Source organism: Cydia amplana, chromosome 8 (genome assembly GCF_948474715.1).
Source record: "Cydia amplana chromosome 8, ilCydAmpl1.1, whole genome shotgun sequence".
Lineage (NCBI taxonomy): Eukaryota > Metazoa > Arthropoda > Insecta > Lepidoptera > Tortricidae > Cydia > Cydia amplana.
In genome coordinates, this window is record NC_086076.1 from 2,179,027 (window position 1) to 2,204,392 (window position 25,366).

General features: G+C 36.6%; 1 protein-coding gene across 2 annotated transcripts in view; it reads left to right on the forward strand.

Moving 5' to 3' along the window:
- The first annotated feature begins 710 nt into the window (after positions 1-710).
- LOC134649957 (glutamate receptor-interacting protein 2) overlaps positions 711-25,366 on the forward strand; it is a 447,504-nt gene continuing 422,848 nt past the window's right edge. For both annotated transcript variants that reach the window (XM_063504759.1, XM_063504760.1), the window contains exon 1: positions 711-864. The gene's annotated coding sequence lies outside the window, so the exon portion shown is untranslated. The remainder of the gene's footprint in view (positions 865-25,366) is intronic.

The window sequence follows — 25,366 nt, forward strand, 5'->3', positions numbered from 1 at the left end:
CCATTTTATTGTCATTTAAATTTTGTATTTTTCTGTTTTCTGGTGAGCTATCCAATGGATCCGTCTCCTCAACATTTTAAAAGACAGAAACACCGATTGTTGATACCTAATTTATAAATTTTGCAAGTTTGTTTTGCCTAATATGTCGTGTAACATAATCGATTTGACTCTGACTAATATGTCGTGTAACATTCTGTACGGTTGGAGGTATTATTTATTCTGTGGCAGGGGTTCAAAACCCTCCGGCTGTGGAATTAGAATGAACTCCTTGTCAAATTTCCAAAAAATATCTATATACAGCGGATATTTTCAAGAAAGTAGTGGCAACAATGCGAATGTGATACCCACCGTCTTTAAATTACGGTACAGTCGCCATCAGAATCAGATATATCGGAGCGGCAAAGGTGTTCACACGCACTCTCACCCTGACAATTTAATAGAGGCGTGTTCAGATATTTTGTGAGCGCCTTAGCCGATATAACTGATGGCGACTCTACTTAAACCGCTTACCCACTGTATGCTTGTTTTGTCAGGAAACGGTAAGACGTTGGAACTCAAGTAACGTTTTCAGAAACCGTAAGGAAGCGTAAAAAACAAACGATAAACAATTCCAAATTCCCGTCACCTGTCATAAATCAAACTCAATCAAATCCCTCCTTAATTCGAAATTCAAAACATCTGGAACGCGGGAGGGTTGGAGTAGAGTACGTCAGTTGACTCCCGGCGTTCGGGTGGAACGCGTGTGTTTCGCGGTCTGTCGAGCGAACTTCGGTATTACGAAAATAGTACGCGGTTCAGTGACAGTGAAATAAATGGTTTGAGTGGCAGTTTGTGGAGCTTTTCACTGGGATTTTTGCTATATTGGTGAGTTTCCCGTAATTGGAGTAGATGTATCAGGATTTTTAGGGGTTTGTTTAATCGTTAATTTGGTATTGGCGCTTGTTTAGTGTTATTTTGACGATCAAAGGTTGCCGAGGTTGTCCGTGGCAAATATTAATTTAATTATAAACAAATTTGATATAATTAGAACGTTGACCGTTTTCCACGAACCAATTAGCTTCTTAAAAAATATAATGATAAAATTTGATTTTGTGAATTAACCGTAAAATGTTTAGCACAGCTGGGAAGTGAATATTAATATGCGGATATTTATACTTAATGTAAAATCAACAGTGGTTTTAGTTAAAAATACTTATTCATATAGTTTTCAATAGAAATGTAAACATACTTATAAAATATACGAAACATAAAAATGGTTTTACCTACCTATCTGTAGGTACTTTATCTAGTTGTATTTTGACTAGTCTTCTGAAACATCTACTTACCTAACATTATATGACAATATATGTCATATATATTACATATATATATGACATATATATGACATATATATGACATATATGTTAGTATATGACATTTATTTAATGTTCACCTACCTAAATAACGCGAAATAAGGAAGATGTCATTGACAGTGATGATGACACACCGCAGTTTCTTTCACCAGCTCGTTCCTCACTTAAGGAACAAGAAAACCACATTGATGAGCCATTCAATGACATGCCCATAGTATTGGAACCGAATTCGCCAAACACTTATAGCGACACAATAATTAGAAATACTACAGAAAATGTAACGGAAAACAAAGAAATCACATGCAACGCTCCTGAAGTATATGAGAGAAAATTATGTATTATTAGTAGTAACAACACTAACAAGCTACTTCAAACTGCGCTCGCTTTTTTTGAAAGCTATAAAATTTGTCACTACATCAACACAAGCGCCGGAATACGCCAGCTACTAAACGACGTTGAATTAAAAGCACAAGACTTTTCAATGGAAGACTACGTAGTAATACTGATTGGTGAAGCTGATTTTCAAAACACTATGGACTACCACAAAATTGTTAGTTTTATAAGATCAAAGCTAGAAAAAATTAATCATACGAATGTAATTATATGCTCACCGAATTTCCGACTGCATAATTCAGGAATATTCAACAAGCGAATTGAATTATTCAATAAGATCCTGGGTAGGGATATCTGTAGGTATGAATACGCTTACTTGTTGGACAGCAATAAAAATCTAGATTACACATATAAAATGTTTAATAGTCGATCAGGTATGATAAATAATACTGCAATGAGAGTTATATTTAGGGACTTAAAGGCAAAAATGTTGACAATAGATTGTTATAATCATAAGGAATATCATAACAGCTACCATGTAACTGAGGAAGATGAATTACATTGTCAAAAATTAGGTACACCACTTCTGCAAACGAAATATGTATCTAATAGTACTCAAACTGATAATAGTTTTTTTCGAGCCTAAACATCTCGACTCGGAGGAATTGAACTGTAAATTTAACACCCTTGTAATATTGCATCAAAACATTGCAGGTCTATTGGCCAAAAAAGATTTGCTTGAATTAGCTTTAAACGACATGTATGCCTACAATAGTACATATGTAGATGTAATATGCTTGTCTGAGACATTCGTCCGAACAGGAGACGAAGCAAATGTTAACATTGAGGGTTTTGAATTAGCAGCATATTTCACAAGGTCAAAACGAAGAGGAGGAACTTGCATCTTGTGTAGAAATCATTTGGAAACGAAGCCTCTTAACTTTCTTAATGAAATAAAAACCGAATTTTACTTTGAAGTTTGTGGAGTAGAAATTAAACATCTCAATTGTATCGTAATTTGTATTTATAGAATTCCGAATTGTAGTTATATTTCATTTTTAAGTAAATTGGACGCTCTATTAAAAATTGTTATAACAAAAACAAGAAAACAAATAATCATAGCGGGCGATTTTAATATTGATTTTTTGAAGCCGTCTCACCAATTAGATGAATTTAACAACCTCATCAAAAATTACAATTTTAAAGCCCTTATCAATTTGCCTACAAGACAGAATGCCTGCATTGATCAGATATTATCAAATGTTTCGGATGCAGTAGGTGAAGTGCTTCCATTAGATCTATCTGATCATAACACAGGGCAAATACTTCGAATACTGAAGCCTGGAAAATATATTCCCTCCCCATATGAATATGTCAAGAAAAGAGACTTTAGCCATGAACTCGTGGAAAAGTTTCATCACACTTTAACATGTCTATCATGGAATGACGTGTACTCTGAACCGGATGCTAATGTTGCTTTTAACAAATTTTATGATGAGTATACGTTATTCTTTAATTTGTGTTTTCCTATTTGTAAAGTCAGAGTTAAAAAAACACGGCATTGTACTAAATGGATTACTAAGGGTTTGAGATATGCTATAAAGACTAAACGACAACTAAGTTATAAGTTTTACAAAGATAAGACATCGGAAAATAAATTGAATTATAACAAATACAATAAATTGTTAAAAAAGTGTATATTAACATCTAGAAAGTTAAATAATAAGGCAAGGCTGAATAATGCTAGGAATATCTCGAAAACTAGCTGGGAAATTATAAATAAAGACACAGGTAAAGTGAATAAGAGGAATAAACTGATTGACAAAATTACATATAATAATCAAATCATAGATAAACCAAGTGACATTGCAAATATATTTAATAATTTTTTCATCGACACCACTCATAATAATTTTAATTTTAATAATAAGGTTAGTCAATATGACCATTCTCTTCAATTCAACAATTCAAACATGTTCATTTTCCCCATTGACCCAATAGAAGTAGTAAATATAATAAATAAACTGAGAAACACCCGTTCGGTTGGATATGATGACATCCCTACACATATAGTTAAGTCAACTAGCGACATTATTGCCCCTGTACTTTCACATTTAATCAACATGTCCTTTCAACAGGCAGTGTTTCCTGACAAGTTAAAGATTTCCATTGTTAAACCTATTTTTAAAGCAGGAGACAATAACTTTCCTGGAAACTATAGACCAATTACGCTTATACCAATTTTCGCTAAAATCTTAGAGAAAGCAATGTATACAAGGCTGTTGTCTTTTATTAAAACAAGTGAAATAATAAGTGACCAGCAAAATGGCTTCCAAAAAGGCAAATCCACCACATTGGCCACGTTTAATTTAATAAACAAGATAGTTAATAATGTAGATAAGGGTCACAAAACTGTTGCCATATTCTTTGACATGAGCAAAGCCTTTGACCATGTATCGCACAAGTTATTATTAAGGAAATGTGAAGCCTATGGCATGAGAGGACTGATAAACTCGTGGATTGAGAGCTATCTCAGCAATCGACGCCAAATAGTAGAAATAGTAGGTGTAGACGATGAGAAAATGCAACAGAATTATAGATCAAACATGTTATGTAATAGGGTTGGCGTACCTCAAGGGACTATACTTGGACCTTTATTGTTCCTTTTATACATTAACGATCTGCCTCTAATTACAAGTCACAGTTGTACCTTATTTGCGGACGATATCTCAATCGTTATTTGCGATAGAGATAATGAAAATTATGAGAATATTATTAATACTGCTATTGCTGACATAATTAAATGGTTAAATAATAATAATTTACAACTTAATATTGATAAAACAAAGTACATTCAATTTATTAATAGAAAAGGAAAGAAGGATAAACTGCATATAGCCTATAATGGACACACTCTCATAGAATGTGATACCACTACGTTTTTAGGGTTTGCTTTAGATGATCGATGTACTTGGAAAACGCATGTGAATAAGGTATGCTCAAAAATTAATAGATTTGTATATGTTTTATGGCGATTGACACGCATAACTGATATGAAAACTGCTATAATGGCATATCATGCTTATGTTGTATCCAATTTAAGGTACGGTATATTGATTTGGGGAAATTCATCATGTATAAATCAGGCCTTTATAGCACAAAAACAATGCATTAGAGCATTATGTAACATCCCTCAAAACTGGCCTCAAAGAACATCATGTGTAAGTTCTTTTATTAAGTTGAAATTGTTAACGGTGCACTCGATTTATATATATGAAGTTTGTGTATTTGTTAAATTGCACCCCGATATGTTCGTCATGAAAAGAGATATAACACATTTTAACACTAGATATCCTGACAGACTAGTACTCCCTAATATGCATACAGTCATGAAAAATAAAAGCTGTTACGCAATGTGCGTTAAAATATTTAACAGACTGCCTGATGAGCTTAAACAGCTACCGCTTAAAAATTTTAAAAACAAACTGTACTCTTTCCTTGTTGACAAGTGTTACTACAGTCTGAATGAATTTTTAGATAAAACTGTATCTTCATAATTTTAGAACTTCATAATTTTAGAATTTTAAGACTTAATAGTTTTTTATAACTAGTTTAATAATGCATGTTTTTGTTTAAAAATAATAATGTAAATTAAACTTAAATTTAGTATAATTTCACTTTGCATGGCTTTTTAAAGCCTAAATGTGTATGGCTCTATAAATAATAATGTAACACCATTGTATACCACATTTAATGGCAAATAAATATATTTCTATTTCTAAACATCTGAAAAATATGATGAAAAAAAATGTCTGTGATGTGAGTTAAAAAATAATAAATTTCTTACCTGAAAAACCTATACCTACCTACTGTTTTTAGGGTTCCGTACCCAAAGGGTAAAAACGGGACCCTATTACTAAGACTCCGCTGTCCGTCCGTCCGTCCGTCCGTCTGTCACCAGGCTGTATCTCACGAACTGTGATAGCTAGACAGTTGAAATTTTCACAGATGATGTATTTCTGTTGCCGCTATAACAACAAATACTAAAAACAGAATAAAATAAATATTTAAGTGAGGCTCCCATACAACAAACGTGATTTTTGACCGAAGTTAAGCAACGTCGGGCGGGGTCAGTACTTGGATGGGTGACCGTTTTTTTTTTCTTGTTTTTTTTGCTTGTTTTGCTCTATTTTTTGTTGATGGTGCGGAACCCTCCGTGCGCGAGTCCGACTCGCACTTGGCCAGTTTTTTTTTATAATTTTTACATTAAGGTAGATTTTTTTTTAGTAGGTACAGTTAACCAAGGTATCTTTTTTTTTACGTTGTAGAAAATTTACGTGTTATTTTAAATATTCAATTCTATGAAATTATGACATTTACTTAAACACTTCACACAACCGCCACCCACGCAGCGGAGACAGATTGACCCAATAACATTATCAAGATTTACTGAAAACAAAACCAATGGTTAGCAATTTGCTAATTGAAACAACCCCTAGTCACTATTCAACTTGCAAATTGTTTAAATCTCATCGAACCGAATAAGCCAAGTCCTGATAAATAAAATAAAATAAAAAGTTCTAGGTATAGGACCGTGAACCTAAGGACGTTAAAAAAACCAAACGGTTACAAATTTGCTAATTCAAACCCTTGGCCCCAGGTCATTGACTGGGGTCGGCCCAGGGTCGAAACACCCATCCGTCTGGCCAGAGTTCGAACAAGGACATTTTCTTTCATTCAAAATGGCGTCACTTGCATTTATCGAACTTGCAGTTGGAGGGTTGAACAAGAAACTACGAGGGTTCGAAAATACGACGAAACGTGCCGAGAAAAAATATGCACTGCCTTTTGCCCTTTGTCTTGTCTTGGCGGGGGCACGGCCGTGCCCCCAGATATCTCATTTTTATGTTTTTCTATGATATAGGAGGCAAAGGAGTGATTGTAAGTTGTAAGCAATTACCGTTGCCCATGGACACCCGCAACACCAAAGGGGTTGCAAGTGCGTTGCCGAAATTTAAGATGGGAGTACGCTCTTCCTCGAGGGTCGAATCGGTCCGGAAATACCACCAATATATTTCAACTTTCACTGCTCTTTAGTATAGTAACCGGCAATAATATGTTACACAACTAAGGCCGCAAAAATTAGCATAAATAAAATCTGACACGATCTTATTTGTAGATCTGTCACCACTAAGCGGCACTTTTGAGGCCTTCGAAGATCAACATAATATTACAGGTCACGGTACATAGGTATAGTCGAATATGTAAATAATTGCCTCAAAGTCTGTTACAAAGGTGGGTTAAAGTAGAACCAAAGGAATAGTATTTTATGGAACCGTTGTTTAAGAGAGGTCAAAAAAGGCGAGTGGTATAAGAAGACCTCACGTGTATTTTTCTACAGTGAACGAAACTAAGAAAAAATACCTACCACATCATGATTAGATACTTTTTCTCGGTCTCGTTAAACATAAATCCCTCAAAAAGTAGCCGAAAACACCTCGCGTGATTTGTGCACAACCCCTTACGTGGCTCGCCCAGGGTGCCTAGCCAAAATGCCAATCATTTACGCTACGACAAATACTTTCTGTCTCGCTGCCACTCTACATATAACCTAGTGCGTTAGACAGACACATATAGCGCTTCGTTGATACTTGATAGTTAAGTAGGCTCGTAGCGCAAACGACCAATCGTTCATCAAACCACCACGCCAAATCTTGGCTAGGCACCTTGGACCTTTAGGCTACCCGGCCACTGCGGTCCCAATTTCTGCAATATTACGTGATGTGACATGTTTTCGGCCGGTTTTAAAGAGGGGTTTTTTTTAATCCATACCCACCACTTAAAGCACTAAGAAAAGTCCTTATTCCGTTTTATACCCATTCCCTTGTAAATCCATTTCTGATTGAGCGCTCGAAGCCCTCGAATCAAAGAACTGGATACAATGCTCTTTTAACTCGGTAAGCTGCACAGATCACTTGTCTGTAGATAGAGCATATTAGACTCATTACCAAAGTAATGCGCATTAGCAGTGGTTGGTAATTTACTGAATTGATCGGGCGCGCGGTTCACGACTACTCCATCCGAGCCGGTATTACGGAGCAGTTTAGTAAGTGAAAATGAAAAAGATAACGCTTGATGTGACTTATGCGTTAAAGAGGGGGCAACATGTATTTCAATTGAATCAACGTTTAGGTACACTCTTTACGTTTCTGAAATGTATATGCTTGAAACATACTTGTCACGTTGCCATAACGTCTTACATACGTTGCGTGTTGCGTACGAGTAATGGGCTCAGTTTGTCCCTGCCTTTGATGCAGCGTCTGCTGGAGGTAATCTACGTCAACCGTTGGGAATCCAAAAGCTATCCTTTTTGAGGGGATATATTAGAAACAGCTCTCGGGTCGTTTTTGTTGAGCCACGATTTGACTGCGTTTCATCGAGTCAATCGACGGCAAAAACTGAATTTATAAAAGCTGACGGGAATTTAATGGGTTAAAAAATATTTTGTAAGAGATGTGCAAGTAAGGAAATTATTCGTAATATTTTATATCAGCGTATTTTTGCACCGAAGTTCGCAAATTGCGGGCATCTTTCTCTCTCACTGTAATTACGTCTTAATTGGAGTAAAAGAGAGAGATGCCCGTAATTTGCGAACTTCGGTGTTCGCGGTAGGCCCTCTGATCAAACTGAGATTATGTCAATCTGTAGTCAATCTGCCGCCGCGGGGTGAAGCGTGGCCATTCTGTATGAAATATTATTGCTTATTCTGTGTTCGTGTATGTATAAAATGAACAGTTAAACCTCAAAAACATATTGCCCGATGTTCTTTTGTTCTTTAGCGTAAACCGCCCGTTGCGTTTCTTTTTGCAACTCTCTGGGGACTCGCGCCGTCTATTTTGAAAGCATCCGGTGCCGTTCGATAAAACGTAAAAAAAAAACCTTAGCCTTTGGCGTTAGAAAGAACAGTTTATAAATATCGCAGTGCCATTGCAGTTAGTCTGTGACTCTGTGCTTTTCTTTGGCAGATTGGTGCAGTGCATTAATTTGTTATTTACCTAAAAAAATAGAAGCGTATACAAAATGATTTGATGTCTCTTTCTTTCATTTAAGCGCACATAATATAAATTTCTGAGGATTTTACGAGGAAATAATGTTATGAAAGTACTTACCTGGTACCTAAATCTAATTTCGCCATATCAATAGTTAATTTGAGGATCAATATTAGTAATTTATTAGGTACAAACGTGGGTACAAACAGTCCACCCCTGCATACAAACTTCTATACAGGCGTTGGTACCTTTTCTCTGCAGCTAACTGTACATTGGGTATAAAAGTAGGTACATATATGTTCCTAGAATTTACTAAGTAGAAATTTCATGACTTTAATTCCTATATGGTAGCACGGAACCCTTCATTGCATTTTTCAAAAATATTTGTGTTATTAAATCAGAAATAGTCGATACCAAGAGTATACATATGCTTAATGTTCAAAGTGATATAGAGCTCCCTTGTCAAAAGCTATGTGTCTGTATGTCTGTACTACTATCACAATATACTATGTTATGTTCTAACTAAAATATAATGTTTATAATGTTTTATTACGAGACGAAAACAAGATACTTTAACATAGTGGAGTCCCAGCGCTCCCCGTCGGACCCTACTCAAAACGGGGGGCAAATAAGGGCGGAGTGCGATGTGGTCCTGTGTTAACAAGTCGGTACCTACCTATACGTAGGTAAGGTATTTTGATTATTTCGTATGGACGCCAATGACCGATATATCCGCACCGTAGGTTCAACGCCAAAGACCGATTAATCGGTCATAGACCACAGAGCAACATCGACCTACGTGCATATACATAAAGTTCAACTTCAGTTTTGACACTTCAATGATGTGGCGTCTGAGTGACAGCATTTGTGTTTGACACGGCTTGGAAAAGGTTAACAAGGTGTTATGATTTTGAATAGGGTTTGATACGATCTTTAATCCTTACCACGAGTTTAACACTAACATATTCGCTAGCGATTGCGTGAACTAACTCACAATGCATCTCTCTCGTGCTGATATACATAGGTACTGCGAGATGTACTGCGTTTGAGTTGACGCCATCGCTACCGTTGAAGAGGGAAGTATACTCGTAGCACGTGATCGTCCATACAAAAATATATAGCAGGCAAACGAGCAGACGAATCGCCTGATGGTAAGCAATTAACCGTCGCTCATGGACACCTGAAACACAAAGTTGCAAGTGCGTTGCCGGAATGTAAGATATGAGTACCTAGTGAGAAGAAAAAGAAGAAGAAATTTATTCCATATAGCAAATATTCACAGAACAATAAGATGAAAGAAATAGAATAAAGAGAAAATTATTAAAACAGCAAAACATGATAAAATTATGTACCTACAAATTAACACATTCAGTGCCGAAAACCCGACTATCGGGTATTTTATGATTTCGTTCCCAGGCGGGACGACCCGATAGTCGGCATCGTTGTACCGTAAAATGGGGTGAGTAGGGTCAAAACTGAAATTCAAACCTCGATAATATTTTATTAATACATATGAAAACTGAATGGTGTATATAATAAGTGTTCCGGACGTTTGTATTTTAGTTTTTATTTTATTTTGGGTAGTTCCATTTCATAACTTTGACGATAAAGAGGAAAACCCACCTCACCCCGTAGTGCCTCGTATTTGGGGTGAGAGGGGTTTTCATACAAAGGTGATTTTGGAAGATTGTTGGATCGATTTTTTTTAATTATGCGTATTACTGTAGCTCCATTTTAAATTGGAATACATTATTTTTGTATCAGTAGCCTTAAAATCCCTTCTCACCCCCCTCTCAAACCTTCTCTCCCCATTCATAACCCACCTCTCCCCGCGAAACCTACTCACCCCGTTTTACGGTACTACAGCTTATATGACGAAATTTTTGTGGCCTGGCGCGGATGTCTTGTTTGGCTGGGTGGCAATGAATGTGTTAAAAACAGAAAAATAAGACACTACACTACACTATACTTACCTACGTTCTTTTCTTGAAGGTTTGAAGGTGGTATATATCACTCGTATGACTCGTATCGGTCCGGAAATACCGCGCGAAGCAAAACGCTTTCGCCTATACCTTGTACGCTCGGGTCAAGCCCTAACTGACCCCACGCGTTCGAAACAAAAACCCGTGAAACCCGGGAAGGGTGACAAGAGGCCAGTAAGTAATAACTTAGCGGTTAGCGGCGACAGAATCTGAATCATCTCGTTATACGGTAAAAACGGAATAACTAGCGGTTTAGGCCCTAGAGGGCGCTTGTTATTGTAATTTAAGGCGTTAATCTAACCCAGAGTGTAAATTTCATTCGATAGCGTGACGAGCGTTCGCGTTTGCGTTATGTCTATTTTTGTATGGGATTTTGCACAGCGTGCCAAGCGGGACGGGACGTTTTGTAAACACAAAATTCCATACAAAATCACACTTAACGCAATCGCGTACGCCGCGTTACGCAAAAAACGGCAAGAAATCAGTTTAATTTTGATTTTATTTTGTTTTCAGTATTTGTTGTTATAGCGACAACTGAAACACATAATCTGTGAAAATTTCAACTGTCTAGCTATCACGGTTCATGAGATACATTCTGGTGACAGACAGACAGACAGTGAAGTCTTAGTAATAGGGTCCCGTTTTTACCTTTCTGGTACGGAACCCTAAAGAATCCAACTACTGTTCAAGTCGTACCAGTAATTCAATCGGAAACACTGAACCATTATCTTACAATGCTTAAGTGCCACATTTAATTTGCAAATGCGTTCGCTACTGTCACGTCTCGGAGATTTAAAAAGATATTTGCACACTTAATGGGTCACGTACAAGGACTATAGAGTGCAACTTTGGGGCCCATTCAGTGGATTTTAAAGTTTTAAAAGGATACGCGGTTAAGAAGTTTGCTGGTGCCGCTTGCATACTTAATGGGTATAAGTATTTGTTTACTGTGAGTTTTTAAACGGTTGGAAGTGTCTTCCACATTGTTAAAGCTCATTTGGTTAAGCCCATGGTTGTGCCGTTCTCGAGAACGTTCTCCGTTTTGTATGGGGAATGGTCGAGATAAAGAACGAAACGAACGGAACGAAACTAATCACGAAATAAAGAGATGCAACGCTCTTTAGCAGGTTTTTTGAGCAAATCTGTTGTTTTGATTATTTGATTTCGTTTTAGTGACTTTTGAAAATCACAATTATTATTTTATAAATTTTATTAGTTTATAAATATTATAGTTAATGCTCTTTGTTAAGTGTAAGTAATAAGTGTAGCATGATAATCTTAATGTCAAACTTGCTTTGCACTCAAGGGCCCCATGATACAGGCTCAGCCTAGTTTGGGTTCCGCCAGACATTTCTTTTATGTAAAACTTGTACTAAACAATAAACCTTTTTTGATTTTTTTTTGACAATACCGTATTTTACTTAGTTATTTTTCCTAAAGTTGTATGGTTTAAATAAGCTAAGGAAAACAAAGAAAAAAAGATAACATTTAGGATTTTTCCCACCGGAAAAATTCAGATCAGCTCCATGGTACTATAATATTGCATTGTCACCCGACTACAAATTTACACATACGTATGCAAATTTTCAGCTTCATCGGAAATCGGGAAGTGGCTCAAATTTAACATGCAAGATTTGACCCGTACAAATATACATACATAGATAGGCATAGCTAGGGAAAACCTTGGCTTATTGGTGATACTTGGTAATTCGGTGATAATGCGTTGTTATCTTACGCTGAGCTTACAATGCTGAAATGTAAGCAATTAAATCGTTGCCAACCCGATTGCAAGCATCAAATGGCTCCTATACACGATGGGCCAGCGCCGGCCACTCTAAGGGACGCAGCCATGCGGTAGAATGAGATAGCAATATCACTTGCTCCCTCTAACGCATAAATGCGTCCCTTGGAGTGGCCGGCGCTGGCCCATCGTGTAGAGGAGCCAAAAACTGACAGCGATTTTATAGCTCGCACTTCCTCATGGTGAGAAGAGAACTGTGTAAGATTATAAAATACAATGCAAGTTAAGTAAAAGCTTGTAAAAATTCAGCATTTTAGAGGTCTATTCTATCTAAAATAAAAGCAAATACTAGAAAATACTCACCAGAAAATATTTTCTTTTACGAAACTCGCAATTATTTCCAGACCCGTGAGAAGACGGGCCGCCGGATAATCCCAAACCCGATAATTATTCTCTCTCGCGCCAATTAATTACTACTTTGTCCCAATTACAAAAACCTATTTATAAGCTAAATGTATTACCTACTTTCTATTAGGTACTTTTGTGTTTCTACATGAGGTTGCCTTTGTAATTACTCCGCTTAGGATAGGTTTTCATTTTATATATATTATCTGATGAAGACTGTACTTTGTAAAATACCTACATGTAGTTTTAATCATTTATTTACAAAAAATATATAATACAGTGGTATTATTAAAATAAATTAAAAACTAGCTTAAATCTAAAATAGGCCCTTGAGGCATTGTACCAAGGATGCTGGCGATTTAATTGATAAAAAGTTTAGAATTTCGAATGAAATAAAAATCTAAATTCAAAATATCCTAAAATAAATAAACCTAAAAGGCAACTAAATAAAATCATAGCCACTATAATAAAACCCTAATCTCTTACCTTCTTACTACGAGATCGCATTATTTAGAGAGCCCAAAATGAACTTAAATAAATAATTTATATTTTTACACTTAGGGCTCTATCAGACTCGTTCAATACTAACACATTAAATCCCGCTTTGAGTGATAAAATAACAGCTTTTATCGATAATAGGATTTACAGAAAACACTATTTCACACATTTTTGTGACACTAAAAAACCTTTTTCGAACCTGTCTCGTTCGTTAAAATTTCGTTTTAGTGCAAAAATGCGCCGAATATGAATTGAATTCTTTAACGGGTATTGGACGAGTTAGGTATTTGCCAATATTCAATATATTCAACGTGTGTACAGTCAGCATCAATAGTTATGATCATTCACTGTGTCTAATTCTACTATTCTGTAAGAGCATTAAAAAAGATATGTATTAGAACAAAATAAGCGCCATCTCTCTCGCTAACTCGGTATCACCTGAGATGATCCAGATAGAAGGTCGAACAATACTGTTCTACCTTAGGGATGGCCAGGGGGCGCCATAAGCCTTCAGTAAGAAAGCCGCCGAGCAGAGGACGCTGGTTCGATTCCAGCCTTGGGCACTGGAGGCCATGGTCAATTTTTCTTAGTACATATATCAAATTTATTTGTTGTTTACGAGATAGATGCCACACAATGATTATACGAAGCGTATTACGGACGGCTTTAATATATGTCCGGGAATTGAGGACATTTACCAATTCGATAGCTGAGGAGACGAAAAAGCTGGCTTCCAGTTCAATCTTTTAATGACAACTAAAACAAAAGTGTTTCATAAAAATAGAGTGACAAATAATAATAGACAAAAAGGTATAAAAAATATAAATCATACAGAACCTATATTTATATAGTCCTCGACAATATTCATAATAGGATGCAGGCGGCAAACCGCCCAAAAATGGAATAGTCCATGTCCATCTATCTATCCATTCTATAGGTTGTTTATTCCAACGAAAGGGAGAGACGATCTTTGAATCCCGATGTTCACGGTAACCCCTCGACCCCTCAAACACTAAAAACACTAAAGCTGTTGACGTTCCCGCCAAATGTAGTGTGTCAGCTAACACATTACCTCGCCTTCCACACATGAGTGCCCTCCACGGCGGCAAGTGTTATGGCTTCCCCGTTTAGTTTAAACTTGGGTGTTCGAGGGGCTGTCCTGGTTTAGAGTACAGGGGAGAATGGACCGGTAGGTATGTGGCCTTATTTCACTAGCATGCACGACGTCTGTTTAATCTGTGGACTCGATGTCCACAGATTAAACAGACGTCGTATTATGAAGAGCGTGAAGTCACTACCTACACTATAATATTACTTGTTCGCAAACACTATCGTCGATTGACTACAACAACCCTTGTTCAGCCACACACTTTTGTGTGTGTCGAAACTGATTGAAGCGGTCGCGCTCACATAGGTACTAATTTTTAGGGTTCCGTAGCCAAATGGCAAAAAACGGAACCCTTATAGATTCGTCATGTCTGTCTGTCTGTCCGTCTGTCCGTCTGTCTGTCCGTCCGTATGTCACAGCCACTTTTCTCCGAAACTATAAGAACTATACTGTTGAAACTTGGTAAGTAGATGTATTCTGTGAACCGCATTAAGATTTTCACACAAAAATAGAAAAAAAAAACAATAAATTTTTGGGGTTCCCCATCCGTACAAACTGAAACTCAAAATTTTTTTTTTTCATCAAACCCATACGTGTGGGGTATCTATGGATAGGTCTTCAAAAATGATATTGAGGTTTCTAATATAATTTTTTTCTAAACTGAATAGTTTGCGCGAGAGACACTTCCAAAGTGGTAAAATGTGTGTCCCCCCCCCTGTAACTTCTAAAATAAGAGAATGATAAAACTAAAAAAAATATATGATGTACATTACCATGTAAACTTCCACCGAAAATTAGTTTGAACGAGATCTAGTAAGTAGTTTTTTTTTATACGTCATAAATCGCCTAAATACGGAACCCTTCATGGGCGAGTCCGACTCGCATTTGGCCGCTTTTTTTTTATTAACATAGAATTTAGAGTCGGCCGGACAAATCCGGCCCTGTTTCTCATTGCCCTTAAAAACAATATATTTTTTATAGCTAGCAAAACCTAAGTACTAAATTAGCACGGGAGCGCGTTTAACACGACGTGTTGTCTTACCCCCTTTAATTCATAAAACTTAGCAGCCTCTTACAAACCTTTAAATTTTGTCTCGTTCTAACAAACAGAAATATCAAAATGACGGATAGAGACACTATTATTAACGGTTTGTTAGATTTGACAGACGCTTATGAATACCGCCATCAGCTTTTTAATTGTTCCAAGATAATCTATAAATTTCAGGCGCAGGCGTAATCAGTTGGTCGCGCCCGCGTGTCGCCTCGCGAAAACTAGGAATTCTATGCATGTAATGGGAATCAGACTGTACAACATACCGTAAAATGGGGTGAGTAGGTGCAAAACTAACATTCAAACCTAGATAACATTTTATTTTTACATATGCAAACTGAATGGTGTATATAATAAGTGTTCCGGACGTTTGTATTCTAGTTTTTATTTTATTTTGGTTAGTTTCATTTCATAACTTTGACATTAAACAGGAAAACCCACCTCACCCCGTAGTCCCTCGTATTTGGGGTGAGTTGGGTTTTCATACAAAGGTGATTTTGGAAGATTGTTGGATCGTTCTTTTTTATTATGAGTATTACTATAGCTCCATTTTAAATTGGAATACATTATTTTTGTAGCAGTAGCTTAAAAATCCATCTCACCCCCTTTCATCCCTTCTCTTCCCATTCATAACCCAACTCTCCCCGCGAACCCTACTCACCCCATTTTACGGTACTCGACGATGAAATAAAGCAAGCTTCTAGCGATGCAATATTTGTCCGCAAACTAAAAACCGTCCTACTATAAATGGCTTGTTATACCTACCATTGACGAGTTCCACGATGGCCACGGGTCATTGGCTCAATCGCGTCGTACCTACTAAATTATATAGGAATATAATAAAATGTTATTATTAATTGTAATGTTATACGTAAGATAATTGTAAATAAGATGACTTGTAAATGTAAATATTTACCAATAGATATCATATCATATTTATTGTTTATACTGCTACTGAGCGTTCGACTCGCTTACTCGATATATCGACTAGAATAGCATTAATATCGAAACAATCTCTTTGTCTGTACCTTTAACCTTTAGTCACGGATTACATAAGCGATACCCCACTTACGTACTAAACGGATATTCCCATTGTTGTCAGTAATTGGGTCATTCTCTTTGCTTGAACTACTTTTCGGTCACTTTTTCGACACTAGAGGCGGATTGTAATAAAAAAAATAACTTGATCTAATCATTGATTTAAAATTACTCATACATATTAGTTTAGTACAGTATCGCACTGACAATTTGAATAAAAGGATTTGAAAAAAAAAAGTTGTGAGTGGTAAAGATTATTTAAGAATGGTAAATTTAAAAACAATATTATAAATGTGTGAATACCAAACTCGACCATATTTTCTTGCAAATAAGATGACCAGAATAGCAAGACCCCTCACAAATAGCTTTTTAGCCATCTAAGCTCCTATCTCAATAATAGCCCTTTAATCGCACCTAATCATAATATATATATAAATGACTAGGTAAAATATAAAGCCAACAACCAAACGTTTACCCAATTTCATTTAAATTGGAACAAATTTACTTAAGGGGATCCCCCACGCCAATGACCTTCGATTTGAATCCCTTAGTTTTCTAATGTTTTTGTAGCTTATCATATTAATAGCAAAGGCTTTAAGCAATGAAGTATCCCATATTTACTTTAAAGTTCATATAGTCAGGCGTTAAATTAAACACAAGTCGTCTCCTTCACGATTTTCGTAGCCATCTCTTCTAAATACCTAAAACTGGTATGGATGTGTTCCTCGTGGTCTCTAGAATACGAATTGACCGGTTTTAGTTTATGGAGAGGGGGACGTGTCGATAAAAAGGGAAGGAATGTGGGCGGCCGACCAGCATTGATATTTGTTCACATCTTGAGTCCTATGGGACCGATCGGTTCGTTTCAGGTGTCGTTTGAAAGAGTATTAAACGTGCTATTATTGCTTCATAATAACTGTAGTCATAACTGTAGTCGTTTAGAAAATATTTTAAAATATATGATTTTTTACCGTGCATGGATGGCATAAGTACTGACAAAACATGCGTCTAACTCAATAAATTATAACTTTACCGCAATTAATGTTATTACAAAATATACGAGAAATTTCATTAGCTTTCTAAAAACATAAGGTTTATTGGTGTATGGTATTATATAACCATGTAATGATGAATTTTGTTCAGCATGGGTCACTACGCACCGTCACGTAAATGGCGGGCGACCGACCACAACTGTTCATTGTTTCTCGGGTTCTATTTTACTGATCAATTGGTGATGGATACCATTAGAAAGAATGTTAAATGTACAATAATTGGTTTCTAATAACCGTAGTCATAACTGTAGTCATTTACAAAATAATTGAAAATATATGATTTTTACCGTGCATGGACATAAGTACTGGTAAAACATGCTTCTAACTCAATAGATTATAACATTACCGCAATAAATATTTTCAAAATATACGGGAAATTTTATGAGCTATCCAAAAATATAAGTTTTATTGCTTTATAATGTTGTATAACTAAGTAATCATGAATTTTGTTCAGCATGGGTACTGTGCACCGTCACGTAAATGGAGCCCGGCCATCGTTGAGTTTTCATTATATTTCAGGTTCTATTTTTCTGATACATGGTGGATACCATTTGCAAGCATATTAAATTTTCTGTGAATACTCGATTGTTTGAAATCTGAGGCCCAAAATAACCATTTTAAAAATATTAAAGAAAATGTTTAATTTTTACCTTAGAGGTTTGCTTAGTGACTGAAATAATTTGAGAAAGAGATAATGTAGTAAATATAGCGTGAAATTTTTAGAGTAAAATGAGCAAACTATTTATTAACTTTCCAAAAATATTGTTTAGTTACCGTACAACTATAAACATATATGTAGGTATGCCAGGACCAATTTCGCCAAGCAAGCAAACACACGGCGCGGCGAGCGCCTGGTAGACCAGCAGCATTCTATTATTGTTTGACAGTAAATTTTATAATGTAGGTATCCAAAATGATAAAATATCGATATAAATGATGGTTTGTTTGTTTTGTTTTTTTATCACAGGAAACTTAAGTATAGTTTGACTCTTTTGACAAAAGCCCAGTTCTAGGTTCATAACATCGTTAAGTTCGTAGCTTTCATGATTGCAAAACCACTGCATATGAAGTACTTAATATCTGTGTTGTTATTTGACTCACGCGTCTACACGTAAAACGTTTTCAAACCCACTCCGTAGTTAATAATTTAAAATCACCTTTTTAGTGAGATCTGAGGCTTGTGGCGTTAAAGAGATATTTGTCGCCGCACGCTCCAGGATGCAAAATAAGTGACTACTATTTGAGTAGCAGCGTATGTCCACATAATAACTATCCGTGAAGTCCGGTTTTAAGTATAGTAATAGTAAGATAAGGTCAATATTGAGTAAACTATCTATATTATATTTATTTACTATTTTATTTTACGGTCTAATTTATAGTTTTTGCTTACCTATTGATTCATTGGCGTTTGGCATTGTAGTTTTAGCTTGTAAGTATGACTCTATTGACAGTTATAAGATGTACTACGGTATTTAAATAACGCTCGTCTGTAACTACATGATCTTAGATCTATAATAGCGACTCATAACTTCTCTGTTCGACTGTAAGTCATACAAGAGAGTTAAGTAGCGATTGCGATATAAAAAGCTATAAGTAGAAGGCTTTATCACGCGTTTAGAACCTTAAGTGCAAATTGCAGATTATTACTCATATAGATGTTAAGGTTGTTCAATTCACTTTGAGCTATAAGCTATAATACTAGCAGCTTAACATGCAATATAGCGCCCAAAACAGCTACTGTAGATCTTAAATCTTTAGATGAACCTTTTAAACACTTTTATCTCACCAGAGCCTGTAAACTGTAAACTAAGACTATAGATATAGCTATTCTAGAGCCAGGCTGTCTTTAGGTAAGAAAATAGGTGCTAAGTGTCGCCTAATTGTTTGTTGGGATTTATATGACGGTGCGCAGTGACCCATGCTGAACAAAATTCATTATTACTTGGTTATATAATATCTTACACCAATAAATCTTATGTTTTTGGAAAGATAATGAAATGTCTCGTATATTTTGTAAATACATTAATTGCGATAAAGTTATAATTTATTAAGTTAGAACCATGTTTTAGCAGTACTTATGTGCATGCACGGTAAAAAATCATGTTTTCAATTATTTTGAAAATGACTAAAGTTATGACTACAGTTATTGAAAACCAATTATAGTACGTTTAATATTCTTTCAAATGGTATCTATCACGAACTGATCAATAAAATAAAACCCGAGAAATAATGAAAAGTTGACACCGATCTCCTGCCATTTACGTGACGGCGCTTAGTGACCCATGTTGAACAAAATTCGTAATTACTTGATTATATAATATCATACACCAATAAAACTTATATTTTTGGAAAGCTAATGAAATTTCACGTACATTTTGTAAGAATATTATTGGAGTAAAGTTATAATTTATTGAGTTAGACGCATATTTTATCAGTACTTATGCCATCCATGCACGGTAAAAAAATCAAATATTTTAAAATATTTTGTAAATTACTAAAGTTATGACTACGGCTATTAGAAACCATTTATTGTACGTTTAATAACCTTTCAAATGGTACCTATCAGCAATTGATCAATAAAATAGAACCCGAGAAATAATGAAAAGTTTACGTCGGTCGCCCGCCATTTACGTGACGGTGCGTAGTGACCCATGCTGAACAAAATTCGTTATTAATTGGTTATATAATATCATACGCCAATAAAACTTATGTTTTTGGTAAGCTAATGAAATGTCTCGTATATTTTGTAATAAAATAATTGCGGTATTGTTGTAATTTATTGAGTTAGGCGCATATTTAATCAGTACTTATGCCATCCATGCACGGTATAAAATCAAATATTTTAAAATATTTTGTAAACGACTACAGTTATGACTACGGTTATTATGAAACAATAATAGCACGTTTAATACTCTTTCAAACGACACCTCACACGAACCGATCGGTCCCATAGGACTCAAGATGTGAACAAATATCAATAATGGTCGGCCGCCATCTTTGCCCCCCTTTTTTTCGACCCGTCCCCCACTCCATAAACTAAAACCGGTCATTTCGTATTCTAGAGATCACGAGGAACACATCCATACCAGTTTTAGGTATTTAGAAGAGATGTCGACGACTTTTCTCGAAACAGGCCGATTTCCACCTGTCTAATAGTCTTCGAGATATTTGGCATCAAAGTTGAACAATTTTAGGCCAAAAAACTGGTTTTCAGGGTTAACGAAAAAAGTGTTTAGGTATTTAGACAATGTTTAAAAAAAATCATAAAAAATAAGCATTCATTTCTTTCAAAATCCGGTCGACAAAAATAGAGATAAAAGATTGATGAACTGATAGCCGTTTGTCTTATAATTCTATCTGTGGTGCTTCTCCTACTTTTGTAGGAGTTACGATTCAAACGGTCAAACATCCCTTAAGTTATTGTCCATCAAACTATCCTGTGAGCTATCAGTTTAAAAACGTCGAAATGCCGGGACGTGCCCCTAGCTAGCCGCGTGTTCCAAGTTGAATGTAAGAACTTTTGATTTGATTTGCAAGACCGAAGTGATCCCATAAGTGTTCCGTGAACTAAGTTTTGTACGGAACACTAAAAAGCAAACAAATCGAACATAGTGCACAAGACACACTTTAGTTTCAAAATGAGAACGCTGGCTGTCGCGCGGAGTGGCGTGGCTCGCTTTATTAAACCGCGCGTCGTCGAGCAACGTGAGGCGTGAGACTAGATGTGGCTGGTATTAACACTGAATAAGTAATAGCAGGCGTGGCTCACTCCGAGATTTCGTCGCGTCGCTACAAGTACATGCGGCCCACACCAATTTTGGTGTCTAGCCATAGTAGTTGCCGCGCACCGCTACGTAACGGACGCCTGTACGGATATGATGGTCGTTCTTGTCTACGTGACAGCGTGATAAAACGGTGTCCGTCACTTTCTTTCCCACGGTGTTAAACAGTGACAGTTATTTTATCACGTGGATAAAGATGGATAAAGCTATCCATAATAGGCTGGCAGCTCGCGCTTGCGTCACATATCTGTCGTAATAGACGCGTTTTGTTAGAGAGTGAACATTCTGTAGGTACCTACTATTATTAGTTAGTACTATTATTTATTATTCTGTGGTAAAAGTGTTATCATACAGAACTGAGTCTAGCCCGCCCCAAATGCGATTACCTCACCCCGCGGTACAAGACTTTCGGCTTCAAACTTTAAGGTACCTACGTCAAAAAGCTAAAGATACGACATGGATCGGATATGTCAGTGTCAAAAGTGACGTTTCTTCAAACAAAAACGTTTCTTTTGACACTGACATATCGTATCTTTCGCAAATTTTTGACGTATCTTAAAGTTCGAATCAGGTAGAAAATCTCAGTTCAGTTAGCAACGCAATGACGGAAAGTTCAAAGTGGCCGTGTATAATAAATACCAAGTCTGTGGGTGCTTGCCAATTTCATGGAAATAACGACTTTTTCTTGTACCTACCTCGTTGCCATGGTTACGCTAACATATTTTTAATAGGTACCTCTCGTCTCGAATGATGATACCCTATGACATTTCCTTCAAGTGTCTTAAACCAACCAGGGTTTAAAATAAAATAAATAGGAAATATGTTTGTAGGTACTGATTTTGTTATGAAGCGTGCTGATTTTGTTATGAAGTGGGATGGGCTGTCTGTCCCTGAGCTGAATCATTTTAAATCCAATTGCAATAGACAAGGTTTACCGATGGTCAAATTATTGTGTGCCTGAGGTAACTACCTTTCTAAGTGCAACGTTGCTGCAAGAAATGTCAATCATCTAGAACATCGACATTTCTTGTGGCAATACAATCAGCAGAAATGCTTCATTGCAATGCTGCAAATTTCTTAATTAACTCACGAAAGCGTACCTATCTAAAGTAGTATTTGGAAGGTTACCTAAATCTTTGGTGTTGCTCTATGCCTTTTGCTACATGATAGATAACGTTGAAATTCAGTTATTATAGTAATTTTACACTAAAAATGTTCGAACCATTTTGTGAAACTTTAAAGATACGGGCACACGTCGTAAAAGTCAAAGCTCTTGAACTTTATAATTTACAATCCCTTCGTGACCTAGTTATGTTACAGCACTACTCATCGTTTGTGTTTATACTCTTTGTCTTATATTTCTTCTCTTTCATGTATGATTATATGATTATGTCATACACGTTGTTACGGGTTCAGCGGGGGAGCCCTATAGTGGTATAAAATAAAATAAAGAAATCTGTAATAACAAGTACATTTAATTTTCTTCTTAGAAATTTAAGCAGGTAATAACTATATAATAGCTATGCTAGCTCAGTCGTAACTTACATATATGTATTTAATTTAGAGCACAGGGGTGAGTCTGTGTTTCAGGATGCTGGAAGACCTCGGTAAACTATTTGGTAAAGGTAATTAAATGTTGGGCGCCTTAATAAAATATGTAATAGGGAACACTCTGACCTCGGGTTAAAAAAAAAACACGAGAGTTGGGCCCTGCAGCCGCGTGGTGGTGAGCTCAACCACCCCGGTGCCACAGCAGCCGCCTCCGAACGTCCATGCCAGTTAAGTGGTCAAGGGCAGCACCAGCTCAGCGCGGCCTGGAGCACAACCTCGCTCATGCCGACGCCCTTGACTAACTAGGGAACTGAAGGGGTAAACAAAACCTCCTCTTGAAAGCCCTGGAAATAATTTAAAAACAATAAGTATGAGGCTTTGCCGATCCTCGACGAGGGTTAAAATTCGCAAGAACGGTTGAGCAACTTACCCAATGCAGAAAAGAAGCCGGCTTTGTAAATCCGTGCCTTCATGTCTATGCATGGGGCCTTCAGAGGTTATGGTAAGTAGAACATAATATTCTCCCTGAAAATAAGTAATAAAACAATAAGCACTGAACACGTCTCGAACAATTTGATACGTAGATCAAGAAAAATACTTACGATTAAGCGGTTTAAGCCGCGATTTAAAAAACAATGTGGCACACTGGCCTTTGAAGAAAACGGAATCCTCTCGCTACAACATCTCATCCGAAATGCCGATGACAGCTGACAGATCGAATCACAGATACTCCCACCGCTGCGTCTCGTTGCGCGTACGACGCAGATACAGCGACCGAAACTCGTTTCAATAAAAAAAATAATTTCCAAAAAAGGAAAGAAGAAAGTTATAAAATATTTAATTGTGTTTTAATATTTGTAAATTAATAAAAGTAAACCTTTTATTGAAGAAAAATCAGACAGCGAGCTACTCACGCCCTCTGTCGATATTTTCAGCAACTAATTAGCTTTCGGACCGACGTTAATACGATCAATGCAAGTATTACCATCGCCCAACGCTAGATGTCCTATGAGGTCTAAAAAAATATTGTTACAGTACATCCCTTCCCGAATAAAATTTTGACGTAGGCAAAATTTTGAGCTGGTCTCCAGCTCCAAACATCTATCTGCAGAAAATAAAAAATAATAAAAAAAATAAAAAACAACCACCCAAATCGTACCCACGCACTAAACCACAAACTTAATTTATAAGACTAGACGTTCGCAAGTAAATCTCTAAGCTACATTACTACGAAACGTCGCATCGCTTATATTTCTTGGTGACATAACGAACGGCCCAAGCCGCGGGTTATGCGTCCAAGAGATACAGCGGAAGACGGCATATAGCCAAGTGAAATTAAACTACTTAACTAAGATCGGTGACTGCTACTTTACACTATTTAAGTAACGCGCGCTTATCAGGCCGTGCCTTAAGTCGACACAGGTCTGGACGCTAATACCTATAAGACAATACCACAACACAACGATACGTTAACCAGCTGTGTCTGAACGACAGGCAGACGGTAACGTTCGAAACAACACGAGACACAAGGAAGTCGACTGTACAGACTCCATTTCCGGCAATGCAAGTCTGTCAGTCTGATACACAAAAATCCGATGTTTGCGGATAACGCTTTAAGGCGTGTACCACAGAACAACCCCCTAACATCAACATTAACGTTCACGCATATGATTTAAGTCATACCGCAAAGCGTTAACAAGGAATACGACACTGCTATTAAGAGTTTGACGGTTTAAAATCCGCCAGAACCCGACCAGCCAGTGCCGTTTGGAATGCTGGTTTAAAGCGCCAGCACCCCGGTAAAATACGCGAAGAGACTTTTAAATCGTCCTCTCTACCCACCACTCAAACAAACCACCTGCCTGAGTTACGTTTGCTCAGACACGATCGAAAGAAAGTAATACGCGTGTTCGAAAGGTAATTTTCCCCTCCGGACACTACGTACATAAACTCCTGCCCGCAACCACAAAAAAAACTCCTACCGAACATCAACAACAAAAACTAACGCGCAATCACCGATAGTAAACTAATAAGGTAAATATTTACTCCATCTAAAGTAACAACGATAAGGAAAAAACTCGATTTAAGTCGAGATAATAGATAAGGAAAAGTAGGTAATAAACATAACTCCCGTACGAAACAACTCTAATATCACTACAATAAGACTCAAGTTAAAGATAACCCTCAAAGAAATGAACCCGGTTATTGTTAAATGCACACGCTGGATTAAGTTAAACTATTAAAGAACTAAGAGGTTACCCAGTTATTTAAAACTTAAAGGAATGTTGAATTTTTTTTTTTTAAAGAATCACCCTGTATGCTCTTCACATGTTTAACTTACTGTGTTAAGGTTCCATAAGTATTTTACATGAATATATTGTGCTACCATTTACAAAACCCCAATTCACTATCGTTAAGTTAGTA